The sequence below is a fragment of the Crinia signifera genome, chromosome 2 (assembly GCF_055691185.1).
Source record: "Crinia signifera chromosome 2, ASM5569118v1, whole genome shotgun sequence".
Lineage (NCBI taxonomy): Eukaryota > Metazoa > Chordata > Amphibia > Anura > Myobatrachidae > Crinia > Crinia signifera.
In genome coordinates, this window is record NC_139218.1 from 241,579,529 (window position 1) to 241,591,797 (window position 12,269).

Here is a 12,269-nt window from a genome sequence, read left to right on the forward strand (position 1 = left end):
CCCATCTGTAGCGGTAACAGCAGTAGTGTATAGCCCATCTGTAGCGGTAACAGCAGTAGTGTATAGCCCATCTGTAGCGGTAACAGCAGTAGTGTATAGCCCATCTGTAGCGGTAACAGCAGTAGTGTATAGCCCATCTGTAGTGGTATCAGCAGTAGTGTATAGCCCATCTGTAGCGGTAACAGTAGTAGTGTATAGCCCATTTGTAGCGGTAATATCAGTAGTAGTGTATAGCCCATCTGTAGCAGTAGCAGCGGTAGTGTATAGCCCATCCGTGGAGACATCAACAGCATTATCAGGTGGAGACTTGGCATTTACTGGTATATCATCAAACATGTTAGTAAGCCTCTGTGTAGAGGCATATATAGCCTTTAGGAGCATTTGTGCATCCATATTTAGAGAGAATTGGAGGTGGCTAGCACACCTCCAAATAATTAGGTATAACAAATAAAAGGCCAGCAGCACGAAGAAGAAGGAGTGGCAATATGCAGGAGACCAAATTATATGACCCAGACTGTGTTGTCGAAAGCAAGGGCTACAGCAGGGGGACACAGGAGCTGTCACTGCAGCTTTACCAGAATGGTGGATTAGCAAGTCACAAGCTGCAAACTGAAGGCAGGGCACCACCGGGACGGCTCACCCGGCACCATAGGCAAAGACACCAGCTCACCAAAGCAGCAGGGGGAACAGATGAAGATGCAGCCGACCAAGATGGCACCGGCTTCCCGTGTGCAAGGGGCTGAAGGGCCGTAGCAGGAATGGCGCTGCCCCAGCGGGTGCACCAGCGCCACCCACACCAAGCAGATCCACCACCACTAAAGTTGATAATATAACAGGCGGCACAGCACCAGGGACACAGTTGAGGATGGCAGGGGAAACAGCCGCTCCTAGGCAGGATGTCACCAGCGTCCCACGTGTGAGGAGCCCCACGCGAGGCTGGAGCTTCTCAGCAGGTGCAACCACCCCACAGCCCTGCAGTCAGACTCACCACTGGAGCCAGGGACAGAGCGCACCAGGAGGAAGGTGACAGGGGCACCACCGATATGTGTCCCGCCGGTGCGGCAGCAGAGCAGGACCAGGCCAGAGCTGCGGACCGGGGAGAAGCGGATCCAAGATGGCGCCCGTGTCCGGAGGTGTGGAAGCACAGCACGCAGTAGGTCCAGGCAGCCGCCGAAGCCCCCACTGGCCGTCTAGGATAGCCGCAGAAGGCACAGGAGGTGCAGAAGATGTTCCGGAGAGCAAAAGGTAAGGGTGGTGTGCTTACAGTCCCTGAGGCAGGATATATTAGCAGGATTTTTAGCGGAGCTCTCACCTCCGGCGTCCGCGCACTTGCCAGGCCAAGCCACGCCCCCCTACTACACCTTTCTTAATTCATTTCATCTCCTCTCAATGATCAATAGACATTAACTAACAAGATGTACTCCTCCCATTCTTATAACATCAATTTAGGTGCCAACAAGTCAACACAATTAATGTTGACAATATTGCGCGTTATAATTATTAATGGTTATTTGGACCACAACTATAACAGCAGGACACCAGCAGTGTCACACACACATTTTTTCCCCCCCACCTCTCCAGCACAACTCTTATGGGTGCTAATAGTCGACATAACCAGTGTCCACACTAAATAGCCATTAACGTTCTGGCTATAGCCTCAAGGATGGGACACTAGCGGTTATTACACACCCCTCATTTTTATTGGGACATCTTCATGTCCATCATTTCTCTAACGTAGGATTGGCTCGCCTCCCTCTCATATACAGACAGGGAGTCCCCGGTCCAACACGTCACTGTGATCAAGCCCAATCGGGGCGAAACACGTGTCTCCTTGACGTCAGGGCATTTCCAGCCATCCGGAGCCCTCCCTCAGTCCTTTTCTGAACAGTGCGGCCGCTGCAGCTCAGACGGTGGGAGCACTCGCTGCACGGATTGTACTGCCGTGACTGGATCCCGCCGCTATATACTAAGGTATTCTGCACCTAATACTTTGACTGCCGCTCACGTACAGACTCTGTGTCTGGTACGTGTTTGCATCGGTACCGCTACTGAACAGGACGCTTGCGCTTCATTATATGGTAGCACTCCTAAACGAGTTACCTGCTATATGATAACCTAGCGCTAATTGATATACACAGGTTAACCTTCTCTTACTATTGTTACCCAATCTGCCAATACTGTCATCTGCAACTGCTCTTCCGCTTTAAGTAGTGGGTAGTTGCTGTAAAATATCTCCATTTGGTTACTTCTATTTCTTCTGCACAATTTTTTCTATTTTAGCGCTAATTGGCTAATTAACAATAACAGGTTATCCCCCCCTTTTGTTTCACCATTGTGAACAGATCTGCTAAACTCTGTCGCCTATAGCCATTGCTTTACTCTGTGCAGTGGATAAATATCACCTTTGAATAAGTGGGTTATAAACACCAAGCTATTTAAGAATCACTAATATCTGTGATACCTGTTACTACTACTCAGTATCCAACACTAATTCTCTCTAAAAAATTCCATTGATATATGTTTGATTTATATGTTACTATGTATGCTGCTGATAATGAGTCTATTGTGCACATACAATAATCCATGATTTATAAAGACCTCACTCACCCCTGCATGTGGTATTGTGCACAGTATTTCCCGTTACTGGCTCAGTGATCACGAATCCATCAAAATCCTGCAGTGGGTACATATATCGTTATTCTTGGAGCAATACCTTTTGCCTTTCTTATTTATTTCCAATCTACTATCACCTCTCACCTGGACTCGCTCACTCTCTCATTCGCCTGGGTGACACCGGGGGAAAAGCAGAAGTGACTACTGGCTCCTAGTTCCATTTGAGGCTCTCTCATCTGATGTCATATACTGCCATACATCGCTGAGCCGCCTGATCCCTTCCGAACTCAGCAGCTAAGCAGCGACTGGCTGGATCAGTACCTCTTGGGAGACCACTAGGGAATATCCAGTGCTGTATCAAACATCCAGACAGCAGAAGTAGCGAATGCATACGAAGAGCATTCCCCCTCCTTTTTCTGTTAACTCTGCTAGAACAATAGTAACATAAACCTGTTGCCCTTATAATTGTATACGGGTTGAATAATTGTTTTATACCATCCACTGAGGGTCTGGAGCAAGACTCAAAAAATATTAAGAACCCACGCACCTTTGATGTGCACTGTATCATTATCTTGTATTACCTTGCCTTGCTCAAACTAAATTATTTACTGCCTGGTAAATTCCCTGCAAATCATTTTCGCCCACCTGACGGATATTATATTACATTTTCGCTTTTTTCTGCATTGTGTATTAACCATTATAAATAAATTCCACAGTATAATTCACATGCTGATTTGTATTTTAAAATTGTTCTTTGTATCAAAATTGACGTGTGCTTGTATGTATTTTAAGTGTAATCAATAAAGGTTAGATTTTATGTCACACATTTGTACACCATCTTTTCACTATCTTAATATTTCAAGTGTGCCCCAAAAACCCTTTTGTTCTTCCTACGTCTTCTCCAAGACACCTACTTTAATTCAGTTATCCTGCTGAATCTTTTGGGAGCACCACCAACCTAGTACCCCACATTAATTTTCTTGTTATTAGGTCACATGTTGGTTTTCTACTAAATTCTTATTTCTCTAATTTCTCCTCCACAACCTGCCTGTGACACTTCACCCAGTTATTACTAATAGCTATACCGCCGAGGTCTATCTCGGTTTCCAGAAGTGAGCACGGCAACGCGGTGCCTTTTAGGCACCCCACACCCTGTTTTTCTAACCCTTTTCTTAAACCGTTTCGATACGTGGTGGTAGGAATACTCACCACAATTATCTCAAACTACACCCTAATTGTGCATCATTTTGAATTGTTATGTCTATTTTCAATTTGAGGAGTGAATTAGCTAGTAAACATAGGACCAAGGATTTTGATAATATTTTCCCAGCCCATTCGACACAGGACACCACTGATCCCAATTGGGATGAAGATTTACAGATCCTAAGAAAAACTCTGCAAAGACAGGCTAGAGTCAACTGGGACCTATCTAGTCTGGAGAATTACCATAAACAGAAGATAACTCCAAGAGGTCTAAGACCGAAAACATTTCCCGCCTTTGACCTCCACACCGACAATCTAAGGAAAGAGTGGGAAGACTCATTACTCAAGTGCTCTCAGGAACTGATAGCAATTTTGATTAAACATAACCATCTCGTTCTGGACGAATGTACACAAAATATTGAAGCCCTGGGTAAAAAATTAGAAAAATGGGAACAAAATGCCCAATTTCAGACCAATTTTGAAAAAATAAAAAAGGATCTTGAAGTGTATGAAACCACTATCATAGAACGAAAAAAGACCAAATTCATCCGAGACCAACGTGATTTTGCGACTGGAAGGATCTTTACCTGGACCAAGCCACAACAGCCACGAAGGGGCCCACGTAGTCGTGATCAAAGAGGAATATCATCTCCCTCAGAGTCCGAATATTCCAGTACGGACGAGTACAACGAGAACCCCACTTCGAACCAGTCAAACTACAGAGGAGTAGATTTTTTAGAGTACGGCAGGGGCAGTGGTCCCAGAAGAGGAAGAGGAAGACCAGAAGAAGCCGTAAGAAGCAGAAGACGAGACTGGTCTCGCTGGGAACCTCGGCCGCCCAGCAGACAATCACAGAGGAACAGACCCCTTTGAATCCATCCAGCTCCACAACTGAACTACAAGTCGTAAACCTATCAGACCACATACTCTCAATGGATCAACATCAACTACTGAAAAAAGGCCTATCGTTCTCCCCCACCAATAGATTTGACCGATTCAAATGGGAAACAAGCTTACATCTCTTTGCCCGGAAACTATTGTTAACTAAATTTCACTCAATGCATAAGTCAGAAGAACAAAAATTATCCTCGAGTGACTGGTCTCCCAGGGAACTCCAAGCCATCCAAGATCTTGAAGATCTCCAGAATCAGGAGGAAGGTTCTGGGAGGACTATATGCAAGAAGAAATCTTCCTTTTTCCCAAATGAATCAATATGTCCGGAGGTAAAGGTGTTTAGGAATCTAGTAGCCAAAGATTTCGATCAACTCCATCGAAAGAAGAAATGGGCCCGAACACATAATAACCTTACCAAGTCTGAAGCCCTAGCCCTTAAAGAGATCAAGAAATGGGATGATATTGAAATTAAACCAGCAGATAAGGGAGGAAATATTGTCCTCTGGCCAACTAATCTTTATCTTGCTGAAGTACACAAACAACTGGAAGACAAAACGTGCTACAGGAAAACACTTTTTGACCCGACTACAAACTTCAAATTAGAATACGACCGCATGATTAACAGGGCCTTTTCCAATGGGACCATAACCAAATCAGAACTCGCTTATTTACAAACCCCAAATCCAAGAATTGCTACATTCTATTTACTTCCCAAAATACACAAATGTTTACAAGTACCACCAGGAAGACCAATCGTCTCAGGCAACGGCTCATTGATCGAAAATGCCTGCTCCTTCCTCGATATTCATTTGCGCCACCATGTGACCAGCTTGCATTCATACACTAAGGACACCACGGAAGTACTGAAAAAAGTACATGATATCCAACTAGACGAAGACCACCTTTTGGTATCATTGGACGTAGAATCGCTATACAATTGTATACAACACGACCTGGGCATTCAAGCGGTACGTTACTTTTTGGAGATGGAAGGAACAACCCCGTTTCATGATTTTCTTTTGGAATTACTGGAATTCGTTCTACACAAGAACTATTTCGTATTTGAAAATCATTATTACATCCAAGGAAGAGGGACCGCTATGGGGGCAGCCTGTGCCCCTACATATGCCAACCTCTTCCTTGGATGGTGGGAGAGAGAGGTGGTTTTTCAGGACGATAACGATGTAGCGTGTATCCATAATTGGATGCGCTACATCGATGATATTTTCATAATCTGGAAGGGCACGCAAGAACAACTTACCACATTTATCCGGAAACTCAATACCAACAAACTCAATTTAAAATTTACACATGAGAGCAGCTCATCGAGCATAACATTCCTGGATTTACATCTTTACCGCGGTCAAGACAACAAACTTTGTACAGAACTTTACAGGAAGTCCACATCGACGAACAGTTTATTATACAGCACAAGTTCCCACTTCCCTCCAACAGTCAAAAACCTACCCAAAGGTGAATTCCTCCGGGTGCGTCGTAATTGCTCAGACGATCAGGTGTTTAAAACAAAGTGTGACGAACTAACAAACAGATTACGGGAACGAGGATATTCCAATCGTAACATCAAGAAAGCAAAAAAGGCAGTGGAACATACCCCCCGTGAAGAAATTCTGTTCAAAAACAAAACGAAAAAGGCTGAACTACCAACAATCAGAATGGTTGGCACATATTGCCAAGAATGGAGGGACATTAAGAACATTCTCCAACAACATTGGCCCATACTACTTACGGACAAAGATCTGGCTGCAAAATTGAAACCACAGGTAGACTTAAGCTGGAGAAGAGCCCCAAACCTTAAGGACAATCTTGTCCATAGTCATTTTGTGAAAAATCAACGCAAGGAACCCAGACTTAAAGGCAGCCACCCATGCGGCAACTGTAAAGCCTGCAGTCACATTAGAAATACCTTGACTGTACATAACCGCTTTGGGGACCCAATAACTATCTATGGCTACTTCAATTGCAAAAGTCCCAATGTAATATATTGCATTACCTGCCCCTGTGACAAAAAATATGTTGGTCTCACTTCTCGCCCACTCAAACAGCGAATGCTCGAACACATTGGGAATATTAGGAATGCGGCTACTGATAAAGTGAAGATGAAACAACTAACCTCAGTAGCCAGACATTTCCTCAGACACCACAACTCTGATACCTCTCTCCTAACATTTTCAGGACTTGAACAAATCCATCTCGGCCGCAGAGGGGGTGACATTAACCAAACTCTGCTACAAAAGGAGAGCTGGTGGATCTTTCAGCTTGACACTCTCTCCCCCAAAGGCCTGAACGAAGACATCAACTTCAGCTCTTTCCTATGATGTGCCAGATCCATAACTTACCAATTATACTTCCATCCATATTTTTCAATTCTCCAACAATTGTAACTAACTGCTAAGTGGATGCACTAATTATTCCCATATATTTATCCTCAAATCTATTCTCACAAAATCCTTGGTTCTATCAGCAGAGGAATACTTTAATAATTAACTTGTTTCTCTTCATATTTACAGCATATAATAATAATAATTTTTTAATACAACGTATCTATTTTCAGGTCATACGGGCCACATGGACAGCCTTATACCGATGGGTTCCAAGTCTCTACGGTTATAAAAGTATTTATATGGGTCTACGCGATATTGAAATTATTTACAATTTATTGTTTCTTTTTCTTTTTAAATTAAATTAATTTCAATAAAATGCCAGAATGTAGATAGTACTGGTGGGTATATCATGAATACATCCACACTTTAAGGGATATGTCCACCTTAGTATAGGATTATAAAAATCTCTGGCTCATATCATATATTATTAATTCTATGAAGTCAAGTTAACGTTACTCAGGTCATATCATCCTGTATCTGGATATACCTGAATGGTGGAGGTCTTATTGCAAAATATGCCACTAACCCTGTATATTCATATATTATATGTATGATTTCTTTCAGAACTGATCAACACCATGTAACTATCTGAACTCAGCATTAATCCAACCCTACCGTTCGCTTGACCCATTTATGCTGCATTTTAATTGATAAACTCAATTATGGTATATTACATACTTCTATCTATATTCACATATAGAATTATTACTTTTCTCAATCCATCGGTATTCCCAATTGACAAATACTCTCGCTAACAGGCTCTGTGCAGTATGAACCATGTACTGGTCCCGGTCCCCCCTGCTGCGAACCTACTTTGGTTCCGTAACATAACACTAATATATATCATACTTATTACTACACCTTTCTTAATTCATTTCATCTCCTCTCAATGATCAATAGACATTAACTAACAAGATGTACTCCTCCCATTCTTATAACATCAATTTAGGTGCCAACAAGTCAACACAATTAATGTTGACAATATTGCGCGTTATAATTATTAATGGTTATTTGGACCACAACTATAACAGCAGGACACCAGCAGTGTCACACACACATTTTTTCCCCCCCACCTCTCCAGCACAACTCTTATGGGTGCTAATAGTCGACATAACCAGTGTCCACACTAAATAGCCATTAACGTTCTGGCTATAGCCTCAAGGATGGGACACTAGCGGTTATTACACACCCCTCATTTTTATTGGGACATCTTCATGTCCATCATTTCTCTAACGTAGGATTGGCTCGCCTCCCTCTCATATACAGACAGGGAGTCCCCGGTCCAACACGTCACTGTGATCAAGCCCAATCGGGGCGAAACACGTGTCTCCTTGACGTCAGGGCATTTCCAGCCATCCGGAGCCCTCCCTCAGTCCTTTTCTGAACAGTGCGGCCGCTGCAGCTCAGACGGTGGGAGCACTCGCTGCACGGATTGTACTGCCGTGACTGGATCCCGCCGCTATATACTAAGGTATTCTGCACCTAATACTTTGACTGCCGCTCACGTACAGACTCTGTGTCTGGTACGTGTTTGCATCGGTACCGCTACTGAACAGGACGCTTGCGCTTCATTATATGGTAGCACTCCTAAACGAGTTACCTGCTATATGATAACCTAGCGCTAATTGATATACACAGGTTAACCTTCTCTTACTATTGTTACCCAATCTGCCAATACTGTCATCTGCAACTGCTCTTCCGCTTTAAGTAGTGGGTAGTTGCTGTAAAATATCTCCATTTGGTTACTTCTATTTCTTCTGCACAATTTTTTCTATTTTAGCGCTAATTGGCTAATTAACAATAACAGGTTATCCCCCCCTTTTGTTTCACCATTGTGAACAGATCTGCTAAACTCTGTCGCCTATAGCCATTGCTTTACTCTGTGCAGTGGATAAATATCACCTTTGAATAAGTGGGTTATAAACACCAAGCTATTTAAGAATCACTAATATCTGTGATACCTGTTACTACTACTCAGTATCCAACACTAATTCTCTCTAAAAAATTCCATTGATATATGTTTGATTTATATGTTACTATGTATGCTGCTGATAATGAGTCTATTGTGCACATACAATAATCCATGATTTATAAAGACCTCACTCACCCCTGCATGTGGTATTGTGCACAGTATTTCCCGTTACTGGCTCAGTGATCACGAATCCATCAAAATCCTGCAGTGGGTACATATATCGTTATTCTTGGAGCAATACCTTTTGCCTTTCTTATTTATTTCCAATCTACTATCACCTCTCACCTGGACTCGCTCACTCTCTCATTCGCCTGGGTGACACCGGGGGAAAAGCAGAAGTGACTACTGGCTCCTAGTTCCATTTGAGGCTCTCTCATCTGATGTCATATACTGCCATACATCGCTGAGCCGCCTGATCCCTTCCGAACTCAGCAGCTAAGCAGCGACTGGCTGGATCAGTACCTCTTGGGAGACCACTAGGGAATATCCAGTGCTGTATCAAACATCCAGACAGCAGAAGTAGCGAATGCATACGAAGAGCATTCCCCCTCCTTTTTCTGTTAACTCTGCTAGAACAATAGTAACATAAACCTGTTGCCCTTATAATTGTATACGGGTTGAATAATTGTTTTATACCATCCACTGAGGGTCTGGAGCAAGACTCAAAAAATATTAAGAACCCACGCACCTTTGATGTGCACTGTATCATTATCTTGTATTACCTTGCCTTGCTCAAACTAAATTATTTACTGCCTGGTAAATTCCCTGCAAATCATTTTCGCCCACCTGACGGATATTATATTACATTTTCGCTTTTTTCTGCATTGTGTATTAACCATTATAAATAAATTCCACAGTATAATTCACATGCTGATTTGTATTTTAAAATTGTTCTTTGTATCAAAATTGACGTGTGCTTGTATGTATTTTAAGTGTAATCAATAAAGGTTAGATTTTATGTCACACATTTGTACACCATCTTTTCACTATCTTAATATTTCAAGTGTGCCCCAAAAACCCTTTTGTTCTTCCTACGTCTTCTCCAAGACACCTACTTTAATTTTTTTAAATGTACATACATAAGATACTTATATGGCAGTGATTGAAAAACCAAAGATAAGGATAGCCACTTACATGTGTTAGGGCAACTGGGTGTGCACTCTCTGGAATCCAAAAGCTGAATGGATACCAGTGTGTTCTGGTGGATATATATAGGGATTTCAGGAGTGACATCACTTCCTGTATGGATTTGATTACTCTTAGACTTTAATGCTTAAATAAGCTTCTCCAGCTTATATTTGGATGACCAAATGTTATTCAATTCTTTAGGTATGATGTCCTTAAACTATGGACATAGCACTAAGCTTTAATATTGCTTTCCTAAGCTTGTAAAACCTTAATTAGGTGGTGGTACTTGAAATTTTGCCCTTACTTAGCACTGCTGAAGTGGTCCTACCTTTAATAGCTTCCCCGTTTTTGGTGAAACAAAATCACTAGGCAGAAATGGCCGCGGTGATCCTTATTAGAAAGGATTCACCTCTCTCCGCTTTCTGCTGGGGATTAGATGAGGGGACATTGAATTATTACTTATCCTATATAAATAGAGGGGACATTGAATTATTACTTATCCTATATAAACACCTTGTGTACTGCGCTCTCTGCTGGGGGTTAGATATAGAACATTGAATTAGATATGGAATATTGAATTTTATGCACCATATATGAAGAAAAAAAAAAAAAAATTAAAAAAAAAAAAAAAAAAAAATATTTCTATTAATTTATTTAATCCTACTTAGATGTCAGGAAATTAATTTTATATTTCTCTTAATATACATGGAGAATTAATGGATAGCTGGGTTTAATACATATATATATAATATACATGTAAAAACATTTCAATTATCCATTTTCTACTGGCTTTTAATAAGACCTAATTAACATATTTTAGCTAATATTGGGCGGTTATTATATGAAAAGGAGGAGGAAAGTATGGTGCCAGCATGGATACATCACCAAAGTTACCTCATTCCTTCTTATGTTTGCCTAAATGGTGGCAAAAAAGTGTAAACAACGGTTTAGACCTACTAAATATATTTAAATAAGAATTAGTCCGCATTATATTTGTCTCAATTAAATGGAATTTAAATATAAATCCTCCTCTCTAATGAGGGGTGTGTTAAACCCATATACATAGAGAGGTCTGAAATTGGGATGGAACCCCACTCCAGTTTGTTCAATCACTATCATATTTACATCGAGGTCTTCAGGGTGCAACACTACATTCATGGAAACACAAAGAGAATTTTTAAGAATCCAGATGGTGTGACCAAAAAAGTGGGAGATAGATTTTTATATAGAAGGGTTTTGAGAAAAAGGGGGAGAAGATAAGATCAGCAGGTATGGTACTATTTAGAGGAAAGCCACTATGTCAACTCCTTCGTTTAAGCCCTTCGGGCTCAGTGTATCCAGAGTGTATATCCAAAAACTCTCCTTTTAATAATAAAAAAGGAGAGTTTTTGGATATACACTCTGGATACACTGAGCCCGAAGGGCTTAAACGAAGGAGTTGACATAGTGGCTTTCCTCTAAATAGTACCATACCTGCTGATCTTATCTTCTCCCCCTTTTTCTCAAAACCCTTCTATATAAAAATCTATCTCCCACTTTTTTGGTCACACCATCTGGATTCTTAAAAATTCTCTTTGTGTTTCCATGAATGTAGTGTTGCACCCTGAAGACCTCGATGTAAATATGATAGTGATTGAACAAACTGGAGTGGGGTTCCATCCCAATTTCAGACCTCTCTATGTATATGGGTTTAACACACCCCTCATTAGAGAGGAGGATTTATATTTAAATTCCATTTAATTGAGACAAATATAATGCGGACTAATTCTTATTTAAATATATTTAGTAGGTCTAAACCGTTGTTTACACTTTTTTGCCACCATTTAGGCAAACATAAGAAGGAATGAGGTAACTTTGGTGATGTATCCATGCTGGCACCATACTTTCCTCCTCCTTTTCATATAATAACCGCCCAATATTAGCTAAAATATGTTAATTAGGTCTTATTAAAAGCCAGTAGAAAATGGATAATTGAAATGTTTTTACATGTATATTATATATATATATGTATTAAACCCAGCTATCCATTAATTCTCCATGTATATTAAGAGAAATAT

General features: G+C 41.3%; 1 protein-coding gene and 2 pseudogenes across 6 annotated transcripts in view; 2 read left to right on the top strand and 1 right to left on the bottom strand.

The window, feature by feature from the left end:
* Positions 1 to 12,269, bottom strand: part of LOC146060654 (uncharacterized) — a 483,494-nt gene that overhangs the window by 407,224 nt on the left and 64,001 nt on the right. The gene's annotated exons all lie outside the window — the stretch shown is intronic.
* Positions 2,858 to 2,974, top strand: LOC146061372 (5S ribosomal RNA; annotated as a pseudogene).
* On the top strand, positions 9,470 to 9,586 carry LOC146061383 (5S ribosomal RNA; annotated as a pseudogene).